This window comes from Sorex fumeus, unplaced genomic scaffold (genome assembly GCF_029834395.1).
Source record: "Sorex fumeus unplaced genomic scaffold, SorFum_2.1 ptg000265l, whole genome shotgun sequence".
NCBI classification, from domain to species: domain Eukaryota; kingdom Metazoa; phylum Chordata; class Mammalia; order Eulipotyphla; family Soricidae; genus Sorex; species Sorex fumeus.
This window is the reverse complement of record NW_026606322.1, coordinates 16,877,649-16,902,099: the sequence shown is the minus strand read 5'-3', so window position 1 is coordinate 16,902,099 and position 24,451 is coordinate 16,877,649.

The window sequence follows — 24,451 nt, the reverse complement described above, 5'->3', positions numbered from 1 at the left end:
CAGATAGAGGTACCCATGCGAAAGGTACCTTGCCTGTACCAGCAGAAAGGAAAACATTCTTATCAGAGGCAGAGAACTTAGGGCCAAGAAATATGTTAAAGCCAACAACAACAATAACAGCAAAACTTTAAACAAAGACTTACCTTTTAGTTATCCCTCACTAACTACCACCCCTAGTCTTTTTTTCTATCAGTGTTTTGTTTTTGCTTTATTGTTTCTTTGTCTAAAAGGCATGAACACTTGTGTTCTGTGCACTTGCATCTTCATTCATTTGCAACAGGTTCCTGGGTTAGAAAAAAAATGTCAATTATGTTCGTATGCTTTCTCTGTTTCTTGGTCTAGTATTCATTCAATTATTTTAAATTTATTTTTTATTGCAGTAATGTTGATTTACAAAACTGTACATATTTATATGCTTTTGGGGTACAGTGCTCCCATCCTGTTCCCACCAAAATGTTGGTATCCCTCTACAACAGTTTACTGGATTCTTTCAGGCCATTCTTTCATCCAACCTCAATTATGTGGTCAGAGTATAAGGGTCTATTTTTATTGAACATTTTCCTCTTGTTTTGTTCCTTTATATGCCACAAATGAGTAAGACCATTTGGTATTTGTATGTTTTCTTCTGACATACTTTCCTCAGCATGGCCCTCCCAGGTTTGACTTGTGTTGTAACAAAAGACGAAGTTTCATCTTTTCTTAGAACTGAGTCATATTTTGTTGTGTGTATACGTTACACCATCTTTATCCATTCATCTGTCAATGGACATTTGTGTTGTTTCTAGATATTGGCTATTGTACGTAGTGCCATAATGAACATTGGCATGTATACTTTTTTGTTTAAGTGGTTTTGTTTTCTTGGAATAGATACCAAGGAGTAGAACTCTTGAATCATAGCTTAGATCTGTTTTTAATTTTTGGAGAATGTTTCACATGTACTAGAGATGTGTATTTGGCTTCTTAGAGTGACGATGTCTGTTATGCCCAACTTATCCAACTCCTTGTTTGATGCTTTTATTTCCTGGCTGATTTTCTATTTAGTTGATATATTTATTGGTGAAAATAAGGAGTTGTAACAGACTACAACTGCTATCATTATATTGCTCATATTTCTCTTGAGATCTATTAGTAATAACCTCAAATGCTACATATATATGTTCATATACGTGTTGAAAATAAGTTGAGTGTAAAGCCATCTTGATCTCTTAATCTTTTAATCATTATGTAATGTCCATTGCTATCTCCTATTATCTTTTATAGTTTGATATCTTTTACTTTCTGGTATAAATATGACTACTTCTGCCTTTTAAAAACTAACATTTGGCTTTGACTGTTTTTCAACCTTTACTTTGACCTTATGTCTATCACTGGAGCTCACGCAGGTCTCTTATAGACAATAAAATGTTGAATTTTGTCTTTTAATGGGCGAGCTTGAGCCATTGACATTTAGAAAAAATTGTAAAGGGGTTTATTGCTATTTTCTTTTATGTAATATCTGGGTGTTGTAATAGCTTGTCTATTATTTTGTTTATTTTTCCTTTTTGGTATAGGCCACACCCACCAATGCTCATGGATCAGTTCCTATGGATACTGCATTCGATATGTTGTCCATTAGCAAGGTTCTAAGAGGCCACCAATATCATAGCAGCATGTGTGTCTGTTATTCATTATACCCTGTAATTGCTTGCCTCCAGTTCTAGTATTGTAAGTGTAAGATTGTAGGAATGGGGTACCAGGTGTTTAGTGAAACCCTCCCTTATTATTCTAAGGTAAAGTTCTATACCTTAGAAATCTCTTCCTGATTGAAACTTGCTTCACCCTACTCTCCTGGTTCTTTTTTTTTTTTTTAAAGTTTGGTTTAAAGTTTGGTTTGGGGGCCAACTGAGTGCAGCTCAGGGCTTTCTCCTGGCCTTGCATTCAGTAATCACTCCTGGTGGGGTTCAGTACCATATAATGTACTGCAGATTGAACCCAAATTGGCAAGCGCTGTACCAGCTCTACTATCTCTACCCTTTCTTCCTTGCTGATAGTGTGGTATCGCTCTGTCTCCCATGCACCTGGGTTCTCTCCTTTTGTCCTGTGCTATTAAAGGTTTGCTCATTAGCATTTCAGGTTGATTTTTCTGAAAATTAGTCAAAATTTTAGTGTAGATTTTGCCATGATCACAGAAGATGTAAACCTGAATTCTGCCTGTTGTGCTATCTTGATCATACCTAGCACTCTTCTGAAAAAAATTTTCAATTCATTTTAAATTTATTTTTGAGGTCTCCTAAGAAGTGCTCAGAAGGCCTGATAGCCTTAGCAGAGATTTTAACTTACGAGTATGCAGTCCAGTTGCAAAGGTTCAAGGATATTATGGGTCATTCATGTCCTGCAGTGCTTTGGGGGCTCCCGGTGATGCTCAGCTCACCATGTGTTGCTGGGGAGGTAACCTGAGTGGGGTGCATGATAGGCACATGTCCTATCTGGCATGCTCTTAAAATATAGTGCTTACCAGGTTTTGATGGCTGTAAAGTTTCAACACCAGATTGCTTGAGAAATTCTGCCTTTACTCAATGTCTGTTTCTTCCTCACTTGTTTCTGAGGCTATTCCCCAAACCTTATGCCTGGGTTCCTGCTTCCTTTTCTTAGGAATATTGATCAGGATAAAAATTTGTTTCTAGAAACAATCATGATTAGCCTTTCATTATAAGAGAAAGAGAAGTACAAAGTTATAATCACTTGAAAGTCAGTGAAACCTGCATTAAAAACATTACGAGATAGAATTAGTAGCAAACTCTTTCAGGTGTGGGTTGTTAAATAAGCAGAGGCCTCCTGGCTACAGCCAACACCACAAACTGTCTGCAGGTGTGGGGACATGTTTACAAACCTATTTACTTAGATGCCATCTGGGATCCCATCCAATTTGGAAAGGATACTAAGGTTGGGTCTTATCATTTTATTAGAAGTCTTCCTCATTTACATAGGGCTTTGATGAATTCTGCATAGTATTTCATACACAGGGATAGAAAAGATGTGTGAATCTCAACCAAACAATTTTTTCATATGCTAAATTTCCTGCACTAAGGAACCAAGACTTACTTATACTATCCTGTCAACCTTTTTAATTTCAAACTCCAGCTCCTCTTTCTTTCTTGGCTATAGTGTTTGTATCACTCTGTCTCCAATCCATTTGGCTCCCTGTTTTTGTCCATTGCTATGAAAACTGTGCTGATCAGCATTTTAGGTTGAGTTTTCTGTAAATTAGTCCAAGTTTTATTAGATTTTGTTATGATCACAGGGCATGCTACCTCTCTTCAACAGAAAGAAGCCATACTACACTCAATGCCCGCATTCCATAGAAATGGGAGGAGGTATTGAGAGTAGGGAATTGTAAGTGAGCAAGTACTAGAAACTACATCTTGTTCTCAATATATAGTGAGTGAGTGTGTGTTTGTATGTGTATTTTTGTATAAATATAATTTTTTTCCTTTACAGTTTCTCACTCCCCCTTGGCCTTTGTCTTGGTTCCTAAAATTAAGGAATATTGCTCTGCACTATATGTTTATTGTTAAACTAGATTCAGTAATGTGAAAGAGTATACACCTAAGTTCTCTGAAGATAGCCCTAAAGGCTATCATGTAGGACCCAGAGACAAATGTTGCTTGATAATGTTATCACAACCTTCTACATCTTCCATTGATTAAGCCAGTGATGCCAGAGAGAAAGTTAAATGATTGAATCCATTCTCTCCCACTGAACCACAATGCTTCTCCTAGTTTATTTTATTGGGGGGGTATAACTCCTAATGGTGCTGGGAGTTACTCCCAGTGTAGTGTTCAGGGCTTGGGGATCAAAGCTGGGCCTCCTACAAGTAATGCACTCCAACCCTCTGAAGCCATCCTACTGGTCCTATTCTTTTCTATTTTAACATATATTCCCTGTCAGATCCATATAAACTCCTAGCCCTTGGAATACTTCCACTTATTGTGGGAGTACCTCCTGAGTGGTAAGGCTCTTTGTATGTCCTCAGTCATCCTTCAGCAATGTCAGGCATGCTGAAATTCATAGTATTCACCGCTTAATACTTACCTTCTGATTTCACTAAAAGTTTAAAATAAGTGTTTATAGTGTATTATTTCTACCTTTCTATTCAAACTACTCACCACATAGTGAATGCAATCAACTATTTGGCACTTCCGAAAGTTTGTATTTGGTCAAAATGTAATAAAATACCATCAATCCCCTAAAAACTAAAAGTCAAGATTGTTTTTGTAGTAAGGTTTCATTTTCAAAAGTTGTCTGCAATAAAATTTTCAGCCCCATCCATTTCATCTATATCCCCAGCAAAAGCCAGTGAATGTGTTCCCTTCCTTTGATGCTAGGTAAGTCTTTATGTTGACGACAACTACTCACTAATGGATAAGTGATTCCATATACTTTGGATGCTGGTGACCAATAACTCTGTACCCAATTCCACAGTTTCTGTGGTATTCTTCATACTGCCAACTAATTCTCTGACATCAGCGTGGAGGCCAACAATGGAATTCAAAATTAAATTTTTTTAATTAAAATTTTATATTACTGTTGTAGTTAAGGTAACATGTTACAATAATGTTAATATTTATGAGCTTGATGTCAAATTATTTCACCTCACTATCACCAAAGTACCTGATACCGTCCACCAATGTCCTTCTTAGAATTCAGTTCTTACTCCAACGTCATACCCCATAGCGCAATTCTTTTAGAGAATCCTCTCCTCCACTTCATATGCTAATTGCAAGTCCAGGTTTACACCTGTGTTTCTGATTAACTGGCTATAAATAAAAATTTCCTATGAGCCCTATGTGTTTTTGATTAATCTGCTACTGCAGCCCACAGTATTGATGGAGTCAGCTGTAAAAAGATACGAAATCAGCATCTTGATAAAGAGATACATAGGATGAAGTATGGTAAGAATATGAAGTGCTTTCATGCTCTCTCTGGGCATATTACTTTTCCCCAAATCTTTGCCTTAACCAGCATTTGGAGGGTTAGATTTATTACAGAGATGTTATTCATTAAATCACTGTTGAGTGGCATTTGAACTCAACCTCCAAGGCCCCCTTTCCTCACCAGAGGTCATGAAGTGAGTCTGAGGGTTTCCCCCGATAAAATCACAGGTGTAGACTCACTAGCAAGAAGACCCACTTTCTAGTGCTTTCCAAGTATTACTTTGTTAACAGAAAGCAACTTCATTGCTCTCATTCCAGAATTTCCAGAATTCTGTACCAGTAATAGGAGGAAGAATGATAATATGTGTCTTAATAAAAATGACACCGCCACAATAATAATGACATTATAGGTTCTCTCTGGTATTCTTTTTTGGAGCATAAACCTTTGGAGTCCAAAGTAATGCCAGAGTGTCCAGCAACTCTGATCTTGCCACATTAGAGAGATAAGGTAAATAAATATACAAAGATTACAAAGAAATATGCCTCAAAGCCTCTGGACATCAAATCTCCTATTGTCTGAGTTTTTCTAGCCAAAACAAACATCTGAGGAGAAGCGTTCAGGATATTCAAGCCCTGACTACCATCTGACTGAAACTGCATGAACAATCCTGGGATAAAATGTCTTAAATAAACTCAATCTCCCAAACCAAGAGAATTAAAAAGTAAAATGCCTGCTTTTTTATACCACTAAGCATTGGGGTGGTTTTTAAAGAAGCAATAGATCACCAGAACATTCTTTGATTGTTAAACTAGCAAAAGAGGTCCATAAAAGAACGAGATTAAGTACCTGCAGTAGTAACAGTACATTCAGTACGAAGTGAAGGTGATTTCGAAGGCCCAAATTCAATAAAGGCAAAAGCTTAGGGAGGAAGGAATAGGTATGATTCTAATCAAGAAAGTGTTCTTGTCAAGGGTATTAAAACCAAAAATTCAACTAAATGCAATTTAAAGATCTTATGGGATTTATTCATTGATACCTGAATCAGACAGCATACCAGCTAGCAGACAGAAAGGAGCCCGAGGAGCTGTACAAGGCAAAAGGCTTTTATGGGCAGAAAAGCGGAAGAGAGAGGAATAGTCTAGCAAGAAATAGATAGTCACAGGCCAGGTCGTCTTATTTGTTTTGATCAGGAAATTCCAAATAGATTGATTTAAAATACTATTCCTTAAAGTAGCTGAAACTGTAACTAAGTTGGACCTTATGACTCAGTTTGGTGACTTAGTTCAAGTGACTTATCTTTTCCTTTTGGAAGGAGAGTGGCATCCCGGCAATGCTCAGGAACACTGGGGCCATCGTAGGATACTCCATCCACCAAGCCAAAAGGTATAATTTGGGCTAGAGAGGCAATACAGTGGATAGGGCATTTGCCTTGCATGCGGCCAACCCAGTTTAGATTCCTAGCATCGCATATGACCCAAGCACTTCCAGGAGTAATTTCTGAGTGCAAAGCAAGGAGTAACCCCTGTGCATGGCCAGATGTGATCCAAAAAGAAAAAAAAACAAAAAAGTTTTAATTTTTGTCTCATTGTTATGGAGGAGTGAAGAGGGAAAGGTCTAGTAATCAAGATCTCAGATTGGATGCCTCACAAAATCTAATTTGTATAGAACATATGCAATTCAATGGGAGGTTCTTACAAAACCTCATTTCTATAGGACATATTATAGGACAATCATTTATTAATGAGATAGCAGGAACAGCAAGAAGGTAAAGATAGGTAACATATATATTCAACATGTTTATACCTATAACCAAAGCAGTGCAGAGAAGTGGTGAAGAAAGACCTCAAAGAGAGAAGAGAGAAGAGCAGCAGTGCTGGCAGATGTGGCAGAAACCTGGAAAAGCATTCACAACGCCCCCACCTGTCCTTCGCCAACTACAAGACCAAGATGATTGCCCTCCGACGTCCTGATGGATCTATCACATCTTCCAGAAGGGCAATGGAGAAGATCATCCATGACTTCTACTTGGATCTCTTTGTTAACCATGTCCCCCTGCCCACATACCAAATTCTGCAGGATGGATATGTCGTTCCCAAAGTTCTCTCTTCTGAAATCTGACACGCAATTTTGTTGGTAAAGAAGCAAACAGCACCCTGCCCAGACAAGGTCAGACCCGAACACCTGAAGAATCTGCCATCAGTATTCATCAGTACACTGGCTTAACTCTTCGCACAATACAAGGTTCTGTCCCAATGCAAAACCAGCAGGACTGTTCTACTGTACAAGAAGGGAGACATCCACGACATTGGCAACTATCACCCAATCTGCCTATTGTCTGTCATCTACAAGCTGTTCACTCGAGTCATCCTGAATAGGATTGGCAGAACACTAGATGAAGGACAACCATGCGAGCAAGACGGGTTCCGTAAAGGATTCAGTACCATCGACCATATCCACATGATAAGCAAGCTCATTGAGGTTTCTCAGGAGTTCAAGATGCAGCTCTGTCTAATGTTCATTGATTTAAAGAAGGCCTTTGATTCTGTTGAGACTGAAGCAGTCATCGAAGCTCTAGCCAAACAGGGCATTCAAACGGAATACATCAGGATCCTTCATGAGCTGTATTATGGATTCAATACCAGGATCTCACCGTTCTACAAGGATGTGATCATCAACGTCAAGAGAGGGGTTTGGCAAGGTGATACCATTTACTGAAACTCTTCAGTACCATCCTCGAGAACATCATGCGATGACTGGAATAGGAAGGAATGGGAGTGAAATAGAAAGTCGGCAACTGTACCACCTCCACTTTACTCATGACATGGTTCCAATAACACCAAACATTAGCCAAGTGGCACAAATGCTGACTGACTTCGACCGTGAGTATGGAAAGGTCAGACTACAGCTGAATCTCATGAACACAATGTTTATGAGAAACAGTCTCATTCCTGACGTTCCATTCACTCCCAATGGCACAAACATCTCTGAATACAACAGTTATATATACCTAGGTTGAGAAGTCAATATGACGAATGACCTGGCACCTGAGTTGTGCAGGAAGAAGAGAGTGCCATGGGACGGTTGAAGAAATAGCTAAGAGGATGAAGAACCTCTGGCTCCGGGCACATCTCTTCAATTCCACTGTTTTTCCTGCATTAACATATGCCTCAGAGACCTGGCCCCTATGAAAACAGGATGAGAGCACTATTTGGGTCTCCCAAAGAGGAATTGAAGGAGCTGTGCTTGAAGTATCACACTTCACACAAGTGAGAGAAAGAATCCAGAGTTCTGACCTCCATCAACGATCAAGAATCAGGGACGCTGTCTCATTTTCCTAAGCGTTGAAAATCAGATGGACTGAACATGTAATGCAATTTGGAGACGACCACTGGACTAGAACCATTACCAAGTAGATTTCACGGGACGTCAAAAGATCTTGTGGCCGCCCACCTATGAGATGGTCAAACTTCTTCGTCAAGACCCTGAACGATCGGTTTGAGGCTCTTCGTGTTCCTGGAGCGAGTGGACGCCATTGGGCTACACTAGCATGTGACAGGGACAAATGGAGATGTTACTGGAGCCCACTTGAGCAAATCGATGAGTAACAGGATGTCAAGTGATCAAGTGATACCTATAACACACACATATATAATTCACTACATAAACAAAAAGGCAGATGGTGGCGTGAGCAGACAGCAAGACAGATGATGGAGATAGTGAACAGCAAAACCAAGATGATGAGGAAAGCAGTAAGAAACGTTGATCAGGGCTGCTGCTGTCTGGCTCAGACTTGGAGGTTTCAGTTTCCGTGAATGCTGCCAAGTATGTCAGAGTCAGCCCACAGAAATGTACCTACAGGAGCTGTAAAATAAAGGATTGTGAAATAAAGATCTGTAACACTGAAGACACCTAGTGATTGATGTGCTGTTCTTACATGTCATCCACCAGAACTTAGAAATTAGTGGGATCCATTCACCCATGGTGAGCCGGTGTTATTCTGGGTCACCAGAAGCAGCCAGAGATTGGGCATGGTGAAATGTTCAGGCAAGCAGACCTCAGCAGGGTTCAGGATACCACTGGGTGCTAGGATTGAACTCATAGCCTTACACACCCAAAACATTCGCCCCAACTCCCTCATCAGCTGCTGTTGTCTCTTTAACAAGGATCATATGCCAGATCAGAAGAAAGACCAAAACCTGGAGAGCTTGGAATCTTCTGGAAAAAAAATTGCCATTACAATTCCTTTGGCTTTTATCCTGCACTGTTTAGTAAACAGAGACATACATTCTAGTGATTAAGGAACGATGGCACAGCTTTTACTATTGTCCTGATTATATGTCCTTTAGGACTAACTACTTGCATTGACCCCCTTGTCACCTAGGAAGCTGATTTGTATCAGGCTTCTCCCTTAGATCTATAGATAAGAAGAAACGTGATGAGTAGACCAGAGCACAGGACTGCGCTGATCCAAACAGCATTTAAAATTCAGTGGGTGAGTGATGTTGCCTTTATACATCAATGCCTTTTCAGATTAGTTAATGTAAATCAGTCTCCTATAACCTTGTCAACTCAGAGTGAACTGATAAGAATTAAATTCCTAGAACTGCAAATCTGACAAGTCGAAAAGGACCCTGATAACTCCTCACAGGTTTTGTTGAGCTGGCCTTGCTCAGAGTTGGCAATGCATATAACATTTTAAGTATCCCACTCATATCTGATCAACAAATTGTTACCTGTAATGCTCATTGCTCTTTAGCAGCATACCCCCTTAAACAGTTCACCTTATTTAGTTAAAATATTTAAATTATAGAACAACAAAAGTTATGGACTCTTTTCTTAATTTTTATTTATTTTTATTGACTCACCATAAATTGCAAAGTTACAAAGATATTTGTTGTAAAGTTTCAAGCATTTCATTTTTTTTCTTTTTTTTTTTTGTGTCACACCTGGCAATGTTCAGGTGTTACTCCTGGCTCTGCACTCAGGAATCACTCCCGGTGGTACTCAGGGGACCATATGGGATATCGGGGATTGAACCTGGGTTGGCTGCATGCAAGGCAAATGCCCTCACAACTGAACTATTGCTCTAGTCCAAGTTTCACATGTTTCAACACCCATCCCTCACCACTGTCCACTACCCTCCACCAATTCCTCCATTTTCCCTCCTGCCCATTACCTGCCTCTCTGGCAGGCACATTTCCCCCTCCATGATTGTCCAAGTGTTTCCTTCCCTAAATTATCCTCTCCCACCCCTATTCTAGTGCCAAGCTTTTTACTGAAGTCCAGTTCTCCTGCTCTATGTTTCTATTGCTTTTGGATATTTGATATTCCCCTAGGAAGTTTCTTTATATCCCAGATCTGAGAGAGATCATTCTGAGTTTTGTCCTCACCATTTGATTGATTTCACTTAACATGATACTCTACAGATCCATCCAAGTAAGAGCAAATTGCATGATTTCATATTTTCTTATAGGAAAGTAGTATTCAATTGTGTATAGGTATCATAATTTCTTTATCCAGTTGTCTATTCTTGCGCACTTGGGTTGTTTCCAGACTTGGACCGTTGTTAATAGGAGTTCAATTCCTAGTTGTTTGAAAAATGTCGATATTGTTTTCCTAAAAGGTTGGGCCAGTTTACATTGCCACTAGCTGTTCATGAAGATTCCTTTTCTCACTATCCTTGATGACACTGCAAAAATCACATCATCAGCAATAACATAAAGTGCTCATTTTTGTCGTAGGCACATATATCAAGAGTGCTTATTTGATTTTTGAATTTTTTTTTGCAGGGCTGGGGATTAAACTCAGAATCGCATGCATGTTAGGCATGTGCTCTAACTACTTGAACTACCTTCTAGATCATGTTCAAGAGCTCTTTAAAAAAATTCACCAATGTTTAATGGCATCATTAGACATTTTTTAAAAGATCTATGATGCATATATTGGAAAATTTATTATTTTAAATAAATAGTTATATTAATAGGGAGGCCCCGGCAATGCTTGGAGCTCTTCCTGGTTTGGTACTTGAGAGTTGTGCCCAGTCATGCTTTTGGGGTGATACCAACGCAGGATCAATCCTACATGCAAATCATGAGCTTCAGCCCTTTGAGTCATCTTCCTGGCCTAGTTCTCTGAATGTTGACAAGTGTATAGAGTTTTGTGCCAATACTTCATCAAAGTATAACATTTTATCATTCTGAAATATTAACTTTTCATTTTTGTGGTTGGTCTCCTACCTGTACTCATAGACTCAGGCAAATACAGATGTATTTCTGGTTCGTATAGTTTTGCCATTTCAGAAAACATATAAGTATAATAATTATAATATAGATCATTATAGGTAAAGGTAAAGGTAAAGGCCCTCCCGTTGATCGTTGATTTGCTCGAGCGGGCCCAGTAACGACTCCATTGGAGACTTTGTTGTTACTGTGTCTGGCATATCGAATACTCTCGGTAGCTTGCCGGGCTCTCCGAGAGGGGCGGAGGAATCGAACTCGGGTCGGCCGTGTTGGCCGCTTGTAAGGCGAACGCCCTACCTGCTGTGCTATCGCTCCAGCACCATTATAATCTATATAAAATTATAAGAATTATAATAATAAAATATAATAATATACTAAAATATAATAGCACTGTTCTCCCGTTGTTTATTGATTTGCTCGAGCAGGCACCAGTAACATCTCACAACAAATTGTGAGACTTGTTGTTACTGTTTTTGGCATATTAAATATGTCACAGGTAGTTTGCCAGGCTTTGCTGCACGGGTGAGATACTCTCGGTAGCTTGCTGGGTTCTCCACGAGGGGCGGAGGAATCGAACTTGGGTCGGCCATGTTGGCTGCATACAAGGCAAACGCCCTACCCATTGTGCTATCACTCCAGCTCATAATATAGTATATAATCTTATAGAAACTTAGGAGCTTGGTTTCTTGCACTCAGCATATCTTTTAAAGTTAACTCACATCACAGTATCAGATGTTCCTTTTTTTTTTTATTGAATTTCCTCATATAGGTGTACCACAGTTTGTTTAGTCATTAAACAGCTGATAAGCATTTGGATATTCCCTAGTATTTATCAGTAATGAATTTTAAAACTTCTTTACAATATAATCTGGGGTACAACATCATTTGGGGTACATGAATATGTTACAATTCTCTTGGTTAAATATCTGAGTGAAATTACTGAGCAATATGACAAAAATTTTACATGTAGATATCAGTTAATCCTCACAAGTGTGCATTTTTGGAAAGTATTATTGGCATAGTTTCTCTCTACATAGGAAAATTAAGACTTACAGATGTTACATTTGAGATCAGTGGAGAAAAGGCCAGGCTTATTTTACTGCAGTTGCTGCAACCTTAACTGTTACTTCTATATCTACTCCTAACTTACTCTTCACTAATGTCTAACCACTTTGGAAATTAAAGTAAAAAGTGTGATCTCATCACCCTTGTGATCAAGTGTGATACAGACTTGATTTCAGATGAGAAATGAAACACTTAGAGAACATAATATGAAAAGCCTTTAAAGAATCGATTTGGGGAAAATTGGAGTGGATCACAAGTGGCAAATATATGAAGATGGCAACGAGAGTCAATTCAAGGATGAGTTGTGACCTTTATCTTTTTTTTAAATCTAGATTCAATAGTACAGAATTGCTCCAAGTTCCAGTATTGAAATACATCTCTGATCGATTTTCTGATAAAGCTCCTCTGCTGTTAACGCCTACTAAATTATCATGTTAGCACTAAGGCAAGCGTAAACACTATTTCCCCTCAAAACACATACTTACATTTGTGAATTTCTAATGTTCTTTTGTCACAATAACAATAGTAATAACTTCAGAATATGAATAATTAACTTCTTAAGGAGTTGCATTTTATATTCAAATATATATTGCTTGGATTCTAAAATGATATTCAGAATGCGAATGAGAATAGAATTGTAGTGAAGATTAACCTCCAAAAAATGTACTGTGGAGATTTCGGAGCTCTACTGCAGAATTTGAAGTAATGGGAAATTGACAGTGAAATATAAAAGTAGGACATGAATAGTTAATACCCAATTCTTCTATGATGATGAAAAAATTAAAATAACAACTAGTCACCACAGTGACAATTTAAGACAAATTTATCATCATCCAGTGCCTAGCACAAAGTCTTGCATTTATTATGAGCTGAATAAACATTTACTGAGTTGAACTTAATCTTTCCCAGATGAATGTTTATACGAATGGGAATATAATAGTGGCAAGTACTCTGTATACAGTTTATGGGTTTGGCAAAATAAAGGCATTGTATTTTTGTCTTACTATCAAAGAAGAGAATTCAAATAATATAATAAATATGGTCACCACTTTCCCCAAAAGAAGTCCAAATTGAATGGGATTGTTGACAGTTGCAACTGACATTTGACTTCCCTGTGACCTAAACACTAATCTATTCTTTTTTTATTATTATTATTATTTTTAGTGAAACACCATGAGGTACAGTTGTATATTTACAATTTTTTTGTGCTTGGGTTTCGATTATACAATGATCAAATACCCATCCCTCCACCAGTGCCCATTTTCCACCACCATGGATAATATCCCTCCCACCCCCATCCCTCCCATCCCACCCTGCCTCTGTGGCAGGGCAATCCCCTGTGTTCTCTCTCTCTCCTTTTGGGTGTTGTGGTCTGCAAAAGAGGCTTTGAGTGGCAAACATGTTCAGTCCATAGTCTACTTTCGACATGCATCTCCCCTCCTGGGAGGATCCTCCAAACACCCTTTATTTGGTGCTTCCTTCTCTATCTGAGCCGCCCTTTCCCCTAGAATGCCCAGCTGACCTCTAAGCTATGGAGTAATCCTCCTGATGTTGATCTCAGCTATTCTTGGGTATTAATCTCATATTTTGTTTCTTTATATACCCCATAATCTATTCTTTTATTGTTGTTTAAACCTAAGGAAAATGTTCATAACATTCCTTATAGGATCCCACCAGCAGAATATAACAAAACAAATGGAATGATTGCAGAAACCACAGTGGTCACTGTTCCAGTTATAGCTTCTGGTTTCTTTGGCCTGCATTATCAGTAGTTTATAGTCCAGTGTTTTTGCCCATGTTGGAGGTGCTGTTTCTTCATAGGAATACTTTTTGGATTGATATAGGGTAGTGTTCAAATTTTAAATCTAGAACTAAGAACCTAACTGATATGTGATCTTAGAAAAGTACCTGCAAATCACTTAATCACTTAATCACTTAACTTCCCGTTAGTCGTCGATTTGCTCGAGTGGGCGCCAGTAACGTCTCCATTTGTCCCTGTCGCGTGCTAGTGTAGCCCAATGGCATCTCTTCGCTCCGGGAACATGGAGGGCCTCAAACCGATCGTTCATGATCTTGACAAAGAAGTCTGACCATCTGGTAGGTGGGCGGCCACGCGGTCTCTTGACATCCCGTGGAATCCAATCAGTAACAGCTCTAGTCCAACGGTCGTCTTTAAATCTCATTACGTGACCAGCCCATCTGATTTTCGACACCTTGGCATATGAGACAGCGTCCCTGATCCTTGATCGTCAAATAAGTAAAACAATTTTTATTTCTGTATTTCTTTATTTATTTCTTGAAAAATAAAGTAAATAAGGACACATTGTATGTTTTAGAGGAAAACATGACTACTCCATGATGGTCTGAAACCCAAAATGTGTTAAAACAAAGCAGAAAAAATTAGCAGTGCAAATGGGATATTCCCATAGTAATTGCAACAAATGGTCTCGTAATTATAAATAAGTTTTTGGAGGTGTTCACAGAGGGAATTTTTATGTACTAGTTTTAATTATGGTCTTACATAAGTTCAGTTACATGGGCCAATGGTATACCTAAAGAGTAAGTTTCCAAATGTTACTATTTGGGGTAATATGAAGTATTTAATCTTCCTATGAGAAATGAACTTAAATAGGCATCATGGGGAAATGCAGTGGTTACCAGCATTGAGCCTCTTTATTTCCTCTTTACTGGAACAACAGAGATTCTCAGACTTGCCGTTGGGAGGATTTTATAGCAGTTCTAGGAATGGCCTTTAGTGATGAAGTTTGGGATAGGCTTATGACTCAAACTGTGTCGAAGGGACACAAAGTTATTTTGAGATGAAGAGGATGACTGTGAATGCTGCCTAAGATGCTGTTTCCTTCCACCTGTGGATGAGGAAGCAGTTAGGTCAGTGGTGCTTAGACCATAACGCTGCCATGAAGAATGGGAGCCTTATGTATCTAAAGAAGGAGAGGAGAAAGAGAGTAAGACACTGAGCAGTGTGATATGAAATTGTTGGACCAAGACTTGGCCTAAACATCCATTCAGCTTATCTGTTAAGCAGACATGCAGATGGTGATCAGGGCCCAGGTTTTGTTGAGGGAATCACCAGTGAACCAAAGGTGGAGGAAGCCTATATGGTAGTGGGAACATTTTTCCTTGATACACAGGTCTGACCCCGGTGACAGAAAACGTAAAAGAAACTGGATTGGGCAAGGTGGGGTCCTAAACTTTTTGAGGTATTCTTAAAATTCTTCCATTCACAACCTCTTTTTGTCTGAAAACAAGACCCCCCCTTTTTTTGCTTTTTTTGGGGGGGAGGGGTCACACCCGGCAATGCACAGGGGTTACTCCTGGCTCTGCACTCAGGAATTACTCCTGGTGGTGCTGGGGGACCATATGGGATGCTGGGAATCGAACCCGGGTCGGCTGCATGCAAGGCAAACGCCCTACCAGCTGTGCTATGGCTCCAGCCCAGAAAACATTTTTTTAAAACTTTTTTTTATGTGACTCTGGGTATATAAGCATAAAGATTGTCACTTGTCATCCCATTGATCATGGATTTGCTTGAGCGGGCACCAGTAACGACTCCATTCTTCCCTGTCTAAGCATAAAGATTAGGCATACAAATAAAAAATTATTAATAATAAATCATAAAAATTATTTTAAGACAAAAATTTAAAGGCCATGCTTCTTCATGTGAAGTTTCAATCCTTAGGGCCAAGGGGAAGGGAGATGGTAGGGCAGTTAGATCCCTAGTAGCACATGGTCTCTTAAGCTGTAGGGTACACTGGGAACTTAAGGGTGTGGCCCTGGAGGCTGCCAGCTTCACCAGGGTGAATTGGGTATTCCTATAACCACAGGTCCAAGATAAAATCCAGATCCCGGACGAGAGCAGTGCAGTCTCTGCCCCCGCGCCTGGGTGTTCCTTCCCGGAGTCCCTTGGAGGGGAGCGGGTTGAGCTTTCCTCCCCGCCCCGACCAGGGCTACGGCAGCCGAAGACCTCCAGGACCAGCCACCACCATGCTGAGACCACTCTCCGCACCCATGAAGGTACTGGCAGAGGGACACAGCCACGCGGGTTCCGGGGCCGAGACCTCCACGCCTACTCGAATTGGAGTCGAGCATCTTCCACCCAGATCCTCCAAATTCCAGTAGGCGGGGGTCACACCCACCACCTGGCCCCCTGGCGCCGTGTAATCCCATCAGCGGCCAAGACTCAGAGACTATAAAATCCAGATCCCGGAACCGCGCGGCCGCATTCGCGGCCGCGACATCTTATTATCTCATTCCTACTTTGGACAAACTTGCAGGCTATCGAATGTAGCCTGCCCACAGGGCAGAGTCTGGCAAACTCCCCGTGGCCTACCAAATATGCCAAATACCAGTAACAATGATGGGTCTCATTCTCCTAAAGAGCCGTGAATATAATCTCAGGGCTCGGATGAAAGAGACGTTACTGGGGCCTGCTCGAGGCAATCGACGATTAACAGGATGATGAAATGAAATGAAAATGAAACAGGTCCAAGAAACACCATGTCCCCAGACTTGTGTTGGATCTCCAGCGTAGTAGGCTATACTTCAGTAGAAGTTCATCAATATTTAGTAGCTTCTCCCCCCCACCCCACACACACACCTTAAAATAAGAGGTTAGGGCCTAGACAGATGATGCAGGTTTTATTTGTTTAGGGCTATTTAGGCGGTGGAATGTTGTGGCCATTTCCAGTGGTGCTCAGAGTTTACTCCTGGCTCTGTGCTCTGTGATAACTCCAGACAGTGTGCTTGGGGGATCAAACCAGAATCAATCCATGTGAGGCAATCACCTCAATCCCTATATTGTCTCCAGCAACAAAGATGCACATTTTAAAGTTTGACAGCTTAATAGGGACATTCAGAGCAAAGATTACCTTAGGATGAGTCCCTTATTTGGACAAAAATGCCCAGACCTTGGTTTTTCCGTTGTGCTTATTTGCCAGGGGTGTTCTGAAAATGTATTTTCTGAGCAAGCCTGTGGAGGACCTTGACCTTGAATACCCAATAACAGTGGTTGTCGGTTATCTCACCATGGACTGTTTGTTCTTTCTTTTTAAACTGTTTTAAATTGTGTCTCTATTTACTTACCTTGTTCAGAATATTCCTATTTTAAAGATCCTCCAAATAAAACGATTAGCCCCTCTTGTGGAGGGGTCCAAGTAATGCCTCTTGGTGTAATGTTTTTGCTGTTTTTAAAGAAGAATTCCTTACCATACTAGGGCCAGGAAAATAGCTCAAATAGTTACTGATTCTGCTTAGCATGCGGGAGGACAGGGTTCAACCCTAGGCCCCTGATGGTCTTCTGAGCATGCTGGGTGTAGTCCAAAAACAAAATAAACAAACATGAATAATATTATTATACACAGAGTTGTAAAATGTCAGACATTGTCATATACATATATATACAATGCAAGACAAATTGAAAACACAACTTGTACTTTTATAGGCATATTTAGATTTTCCTTTAAATTTGTTTTGAATTTTCCTCTCCTCGCACTTTTAAATTGTATATTTGTTAGAATTTATCTATTATGTAAATTATAAAATTTATCAGCATAGAATTATTCATGCTATTCATTTTTTAATTTATATGTCTGTAAAAGTATCTTTAAAATATTTTTTGTCAGGTTTGGAGCAATATTAGATGGGTAGGGCACTTGCTTTGCATACAGCTAACCAGGGTTTGATCCCGGGCATCCTATATGGTGCCCTGAGCACCACCAGGAGTAACTCCTGGGCACAGAGCCAGAAGTAAACCCTGAACACCTCACTGGGTAGTGCCCAAAAACAAAACAAAAAACAAACAAAAGAAGGGAAGACCCCAAAACATCCAGTAACCTCCTCGTTTTTAAATCAACTGATCATTTATTTACAAAAGAGAGAGCGAGAACAAAAAGGAATGCCTTGCCACAGAGGCAGGGTGGGTGGGGAGGATGGGGAGGTGGGAGGGACACTGGGATCATTGGTGGTGGAGAATGGGCACTGGTGGAGGGATGGGTACTCGATCATTGTATAACTGAAACCCAAGCACAAATATTTGTAAGTCTACAACTATACCTCATGGTGTTTCACTAAATTAAAAAAAAAAAAGAAATCATAAAAGAAAAAAAAAGAAACAAGATCAGAGCTAGAGAGATCAAAGAAGAATTAAAACACTTCTCTTGCCACAGTTAACTCCAGCTCAATCCCTGGCAATGCTATAGTCCCCTGAGCCCTGCTAGGAGTGATCCCTGAGCACAGAGGAATAAGTCCTGAGCACAGATGGCTATGGACACCGCATAGTCATATATATTTATATATATATATGTGTGTATGTGTATGCATATATATCTATATATATGCATATATACATATATATGGGCTGGAGCGAAGCACAGCGAGTAGGGCATTTGCCTTTCACGCAGCCAATATGGCCGACCCGAGTTTGATTCCTTTGCCCCTCTCAGAGAGTCTGGCAAGCTACTGAGAGTATCTCACCCGCATGGCAAAGCCTGACAAGCTACCCATGATGCATTCGATATGCCAAACACAGTAACAATTGTCACAGTGGAGATGTTACTGGACCCGCTCAAGCAAATCGATGAATAACGGGAGGACAGTGACAGTGATATATATATATATATATATATATATATATATATATATATATATGGTCGATGGTGCTGAATCCTTTGCGGAACCCGGCATGCTCGCATGGTTGTCATTCTTCTAGTGTTGTCATTCTTCTAGTGTTCTGCCAATCCTCTTCAGGATGCTTCAGGATGACTCGAGTGAACAACTTGTAGATGACAGACAATAGGCAGATCGGGCGATAGTTGCCAATGTCATGGATGTCTCCCTTCTTGAACAGTAGTACGGTCCTGCTGGTTTTCCACTGGGACGGAACCTTGCATTCAGACAGGTAGCGAGTGAAGAGCCGAGCCAGTGTATTGATGAGTACTGACAGCAGGTTCTTCAGGTGTTCAGGTCTGACCTTGTCTGGGCCGGGTGCTGTTTGTTTCTTTACTGACGAAATGGCGTGTCGGATTTTGGAAGGGAGAACGTTGGGAACGACATATCCATCCTGTGGAATTTGGTATGTCGGCAAGTGGACATGGCTATCGAAGAGATTTGAGTAGAAGTCATGGATAATCTTCTCCATTGCCGTTCTGGAGGATGTGATGGATCCATCAGGACATCGGAGGGCAGTCATCTTGGTCTTGTAGTTGGCGAAGGACAGGCGGGCCTTATGAATACTTTTCCCAGATTCTGCCGCATCTACCAGCACTTCTGCTCTTCTCTCTTTGAGGTCTTCCTTGATCGCAACTCTGCACTGCTTTGCGAGCAAGCCGGGTTCCGCAAAGGATTCAGCACCATCGACCATATCCACACGATAACCAAGCTCATTGAGGTTTCTCGGGAGTTCAAGATGCGGCTCTGTTTAACGTTCATTGATTTAAAGAAGGCCTTTGATTCTGTTGAGACGGAAGCGGTCATTGAAGCCCTAGCCAATCAGGGCATTCAAGCCCAATACATCAAGATCCTCTGTGAGCTGTATTACAGATTCACTACCAGGATCTCACCATTCTACAAAGAAGTGATCGTTGATGTCAAGAGAGGGGTGCAGCAGGGTGATACCATTTCACCAAAACTCTTCATTGCCACCCCCGTGAACATCATGCGAGGACTGGAATGGGAAGGAATGGGAGTGAAGATAGATGGTCGGCAACTACACCACCTCCGCTTTGCTGATGACATTGTTTTAATAACACCAAACATCAGCCAAGTGGCACAAATGCTGGCCAACTTTGACCGTGAGTGTGGAAAGGTAGGACTACAGCTGAATCTTACGAAGACAATGTTTATGAGAAACAGCCTTGTTCCTGACGCCCCATTCGCTCTCAATGGAACGACCATCTCCGAATGCAACAGCTATGTGTACCTAGGTCGAGAGGTCAACATGACAAATGACCTGGCACCTGAGCTGCGCAGGAGGAAGAGAGCGGCTTGGAACGCCTTCAAGAACATCGAAGAAATAGCTAAGAGGACAAAGTACCTCCGGCTCCGGGCACATCTCTTTGATTCCACTGTTCTTCCTGCATTAACATATGCCTCAGAGACCTGGGCCCTACGCAAACAGGATGAGAACGCTATTCAGGTCTCCCAACAAACAGGATGAGAACGCTATTCAGGTCTCCCAAAGAAGAATAGAAAGAGCTATGCTTGGAATATCACATTTCACTCAAATCAGAGAAAGAATCCGGAGTTCCAACATCCGTCGACGATCAAGAATCAAGGACTCTGTCTCATTTGCCAAGGTGTCAAAAATCAGATGGGCTGGTCACGTAATGAGATTTCAACACAACCACTGGTCTAGAGCTGTTACTGACTGGATTCCACGGGATGTCAAAAGACCGCATGGCCGCCCACCTACCAGATGGTCGGACTTCTTCCTCAAGATCATGAACGATCAGTTTGAGGCTCTTCATGTTCCCAGAGCGAACAGATGCCATTAGGCTACACTAGCATGAGACAGGGACAAATGGAGACGTTACTGGCACCCGCTCGAGCAAATCGACGACTAACGGGAAGTTAAGTGATTAAGTGATATATATATATATATATATATATATATATATATATATATATAGCTGCAATAGTACATAAGCTTGAATATGAAAGCAACCCAAGTGGTCAATCACAGATGAATGCATAAGGAAGTTATGGCATTGAAAAATAATGCAATCACAAGGAAGGATGAAATCATTCATTTTCTGTGATTTGAATGGAGCTAAAGGTTATCATGTTAAGAGCAATAAGAGAGAAAAAATAGTTCAAATATTGTTTTTTCTTGCTTATCTGTGGTATATAGAGAAACAAAACAAGGGAATTAGAGGTATCAATGTAGGGAAACCCTTGGCCCTGGAATACAAAACTGAGAATACCAAGAAGGGTGGAAATGAGGAGTGTAGAGAAAAAAAGGTTGACTGGTGGTAATATAGAGGCATTGGTCAAAGGGCCTTGGATACTTTGGTGGTGGAGAGACAAGGCAACTTTTTTACATCAAAACCATAAGAGTCTACACTAGCAGGGCAAGTGTATCTGCAGCCTGATGGAGTCTTCAGACTTCCTACTACTCCAAAATTACTGCTGTGCCTTTGACTGGACCCTCGACAACTTGGGGCCAAGTTTACCAAGAAATTAAATGCCCAAAAGTTTGGTATGTGGGAGCCACACCCACAAACCACCTCTGGCTCAGGTATACAAGCTCATTTACTGTCCTTATTTCAGAGACCCAAAAATCTCAAAAGAGATCAAAAGCCACAGTTAGGGCCAGTGGCGTGCTGCAGGCGAGTGGGCGTGCCCTGCAGGGCATATGCCAATAGTTTATTTCTCTGGAAAAGATGGAAACAAGGAACATGAGCCAGAGACACACAAAAGAATGTCTGATCCGAGCAGCTCACTGTGGAGATGCCTCCGGACTTTAAGCCAACCGACTTCACCAGGGTGCCTCAGATGAGACAGGAGCCATCCCTCCATCTGTACCCTAAAAGCTTTGGCAGCTGCCAACGTCCAGAAACCAATAAAAAGTGCCAGTACGTGGGTTCAGTGACCACAAATTCCAGGCCTTGAGGGATAGGAGATGGGACTTTCCCTCTTATTGCCCCCCAACCCATGGGACCTTGGAAGTGACACCCACAAACTGCTTCTAGCTGTTACTTAAGCTCCTTAATAGCCATGATCCAGAGACCATCACTGTCACTGTCACTGTCCTGTTGTTCATGGATTTGCTCAAGCGGGCCCAGTAACTTCTCCATTTTTGAGACTTGTTGTTACTGTGTTTGGCATATCAAATACGTCACGGGTAGCTTGCCAGGCTTTGCCGTGCGGGTGAGATACTCTTGGTAGCTTGCCGGGCTCTCCGAGAGGGGCGGATCCAGACACACACAAAAGAATCTCTGAACTGATCAGCTCATGCAGAGATTTCTCCAGACCCTAATTATCTGTAATTTTGGAGTTCCAGGAGCTATTCTTATGGAACTTATTCTTATGGAGCTAATCTTATGCTATTCATAACAAGCAATACAAAAGAGACTATGGAGGAGTTGTCTACCATAGAGGGGGGTGGGGGGCATGGGGGGCAGTGGGGGGGATGGGAGGATACTGGGGACATTGGTGGTGGAAGATGTGCACTAGTGGAGGGAGGGTTTGGTGATCAGTTTTATGACTAAAACTCAAACAGGAAAGCTTGGTAACTGTATTTCACGGTGATTAAAAAATAATTAAAAATTAATAATAAAGTAAACATTCTGAATTTAAAAAACAGTAATGTGGAGTTCATGACCAATTCAATCAGCTTAATCAATGGCTGAATAAATAGAAGTACTACTACATTAAAAAAAAGAGTATACACTATTGTAAACACCTAACCCTAACTGTAATAATTAAGTTAAAAATGAGAAGGTGGGACAGGAGAAAGTCCTGGCACATTAGTGAAGAGTTGCTGATCCTAATGGGGGTTCAGAGTTGGAACCTATACAAGGAAGTCTATTTTTCACAGCTTTGAAAACCTAAGCAAAATTTTTTTAAAAAAGAAATAGACCAAAATTATCAGTTATTGTGTGCTCTGTGGATAGCACACCAGCAGGAATTTCCTCAGGCTGCAGGAGCACTGATGTTGTGCCTCCTTAGAGGACCTAGGGACCTTGACAGCATTCAGAGTTTATTTGTAGCTGCATTTACCCTGCTTGCTGCCAATTATTATAGCCAATGTGCTTTGCAGGAGCTATTTTGATAACTTTTGTTTAAAGATCCTCTCACAAAGACTTCTCTCATTGAGTCCAAACTTTTTGATGAAAAGTTGGCAGGTTCTGTGAACTGAGAGTAAAAGTCTTGTTGATTGCTCAAATTGCAAGTAACTATCAGGAGGAGTGTATTAAAATAGCCCGAGGTCTACTTAATTAGCAATTTATGATAAAAATATTTTATATTTAAGCTTCTGCATTGGAATACAAGACTCTCAGGCTAAATAATATAGTTTCTCAGAACCAAACTAAGGCACCTCACATTTGAAGCATGTATTCTTTTTTTTTCTGTGGGTGGAGGGTGGCACTCCTGACAATGATCAATGGTCATTCTTGGCTCTGCTTAGAAGTCACTCCTGGCAGGATTAAGGGACCATAAGGAATTCTGGGGATCGAACCCCAGTTGTCACATGCAAGACAAATACTCCACTTGCCGTACTATTTCTCCAGCCCCTGGAGCAATATATTCTATGATTAAGTTATATCACCCGCTACCTCTGCTGTTCTCAGTTTTTCTGCTTGATGTACCAAATCACCTTAAAAAACATAAGTAGTTACATGAGGAGGGGACATCAGGGTGGGGTCATGCTATACCAGGGATCTAAACCAGGGCCTGGCATGGGCTAGCGATGTGATTTCCACGTGAGCTATGTCTGGCCCCCAAAGCAACTTCTTAAAACTCATAGGTATGAACCCGCTATTTTGATGATCTGAGATGAAATGAAATGATATATTCAGTTGCCAACATTGCTCCTCCCCCACTTTTTGTCTCCCTGGGTAAGGAATTTTTAAATTCTAGAATAGACTTTTTTCTTTTCTTTTCTTTTCTTTCTATTTTTTCTTTTTAGTCTTACATTTACTGCTTAATCCCAAATGTCTCCTAAAAGGATAAATATATGATAGATTTAAGGAATCCTTTCCATCCTATAGTTATCTCCGTGAGTCCACTCATGTTACCACTATCAGATACAAAGGCTAGTTTTTTAATTTTGTGTTTTGGATTTGGGAGCCACAGTTTGTGGTTCCCAGGGACTATTCCTGTCTCTATGTTCAGGAGGAACCCCTGATAGAGCTCAGGGAACCGTATATAGCTCCAGGAATCGAACCAGGGTTGAATGAAGCCACTGTATGTAAGGACAAGTGCCTTACCACCTGTACTATCTTTTTTTGTTAATTGTTTTGGGGCCACATATAGCGGTGCTCAGGGGTCAGACGTGGCTCTCCACTCAGGGATCACAGTTGGTGGGCTCGAGGAGCCATATCGGATGCCAGGGAATGACCTCACTGTTGGCTGCATAATATCACTCCAGGTCACCTCCTGTACTATCTCTCTGGTTCAGGAATAGTGTTCAATCCCAGACAGAAAATTCCTTTTTCTTCATCTCTGTATTATTCTCTCTTCACAGGAGTTTGGGCAGGATGCGATTATCAGAT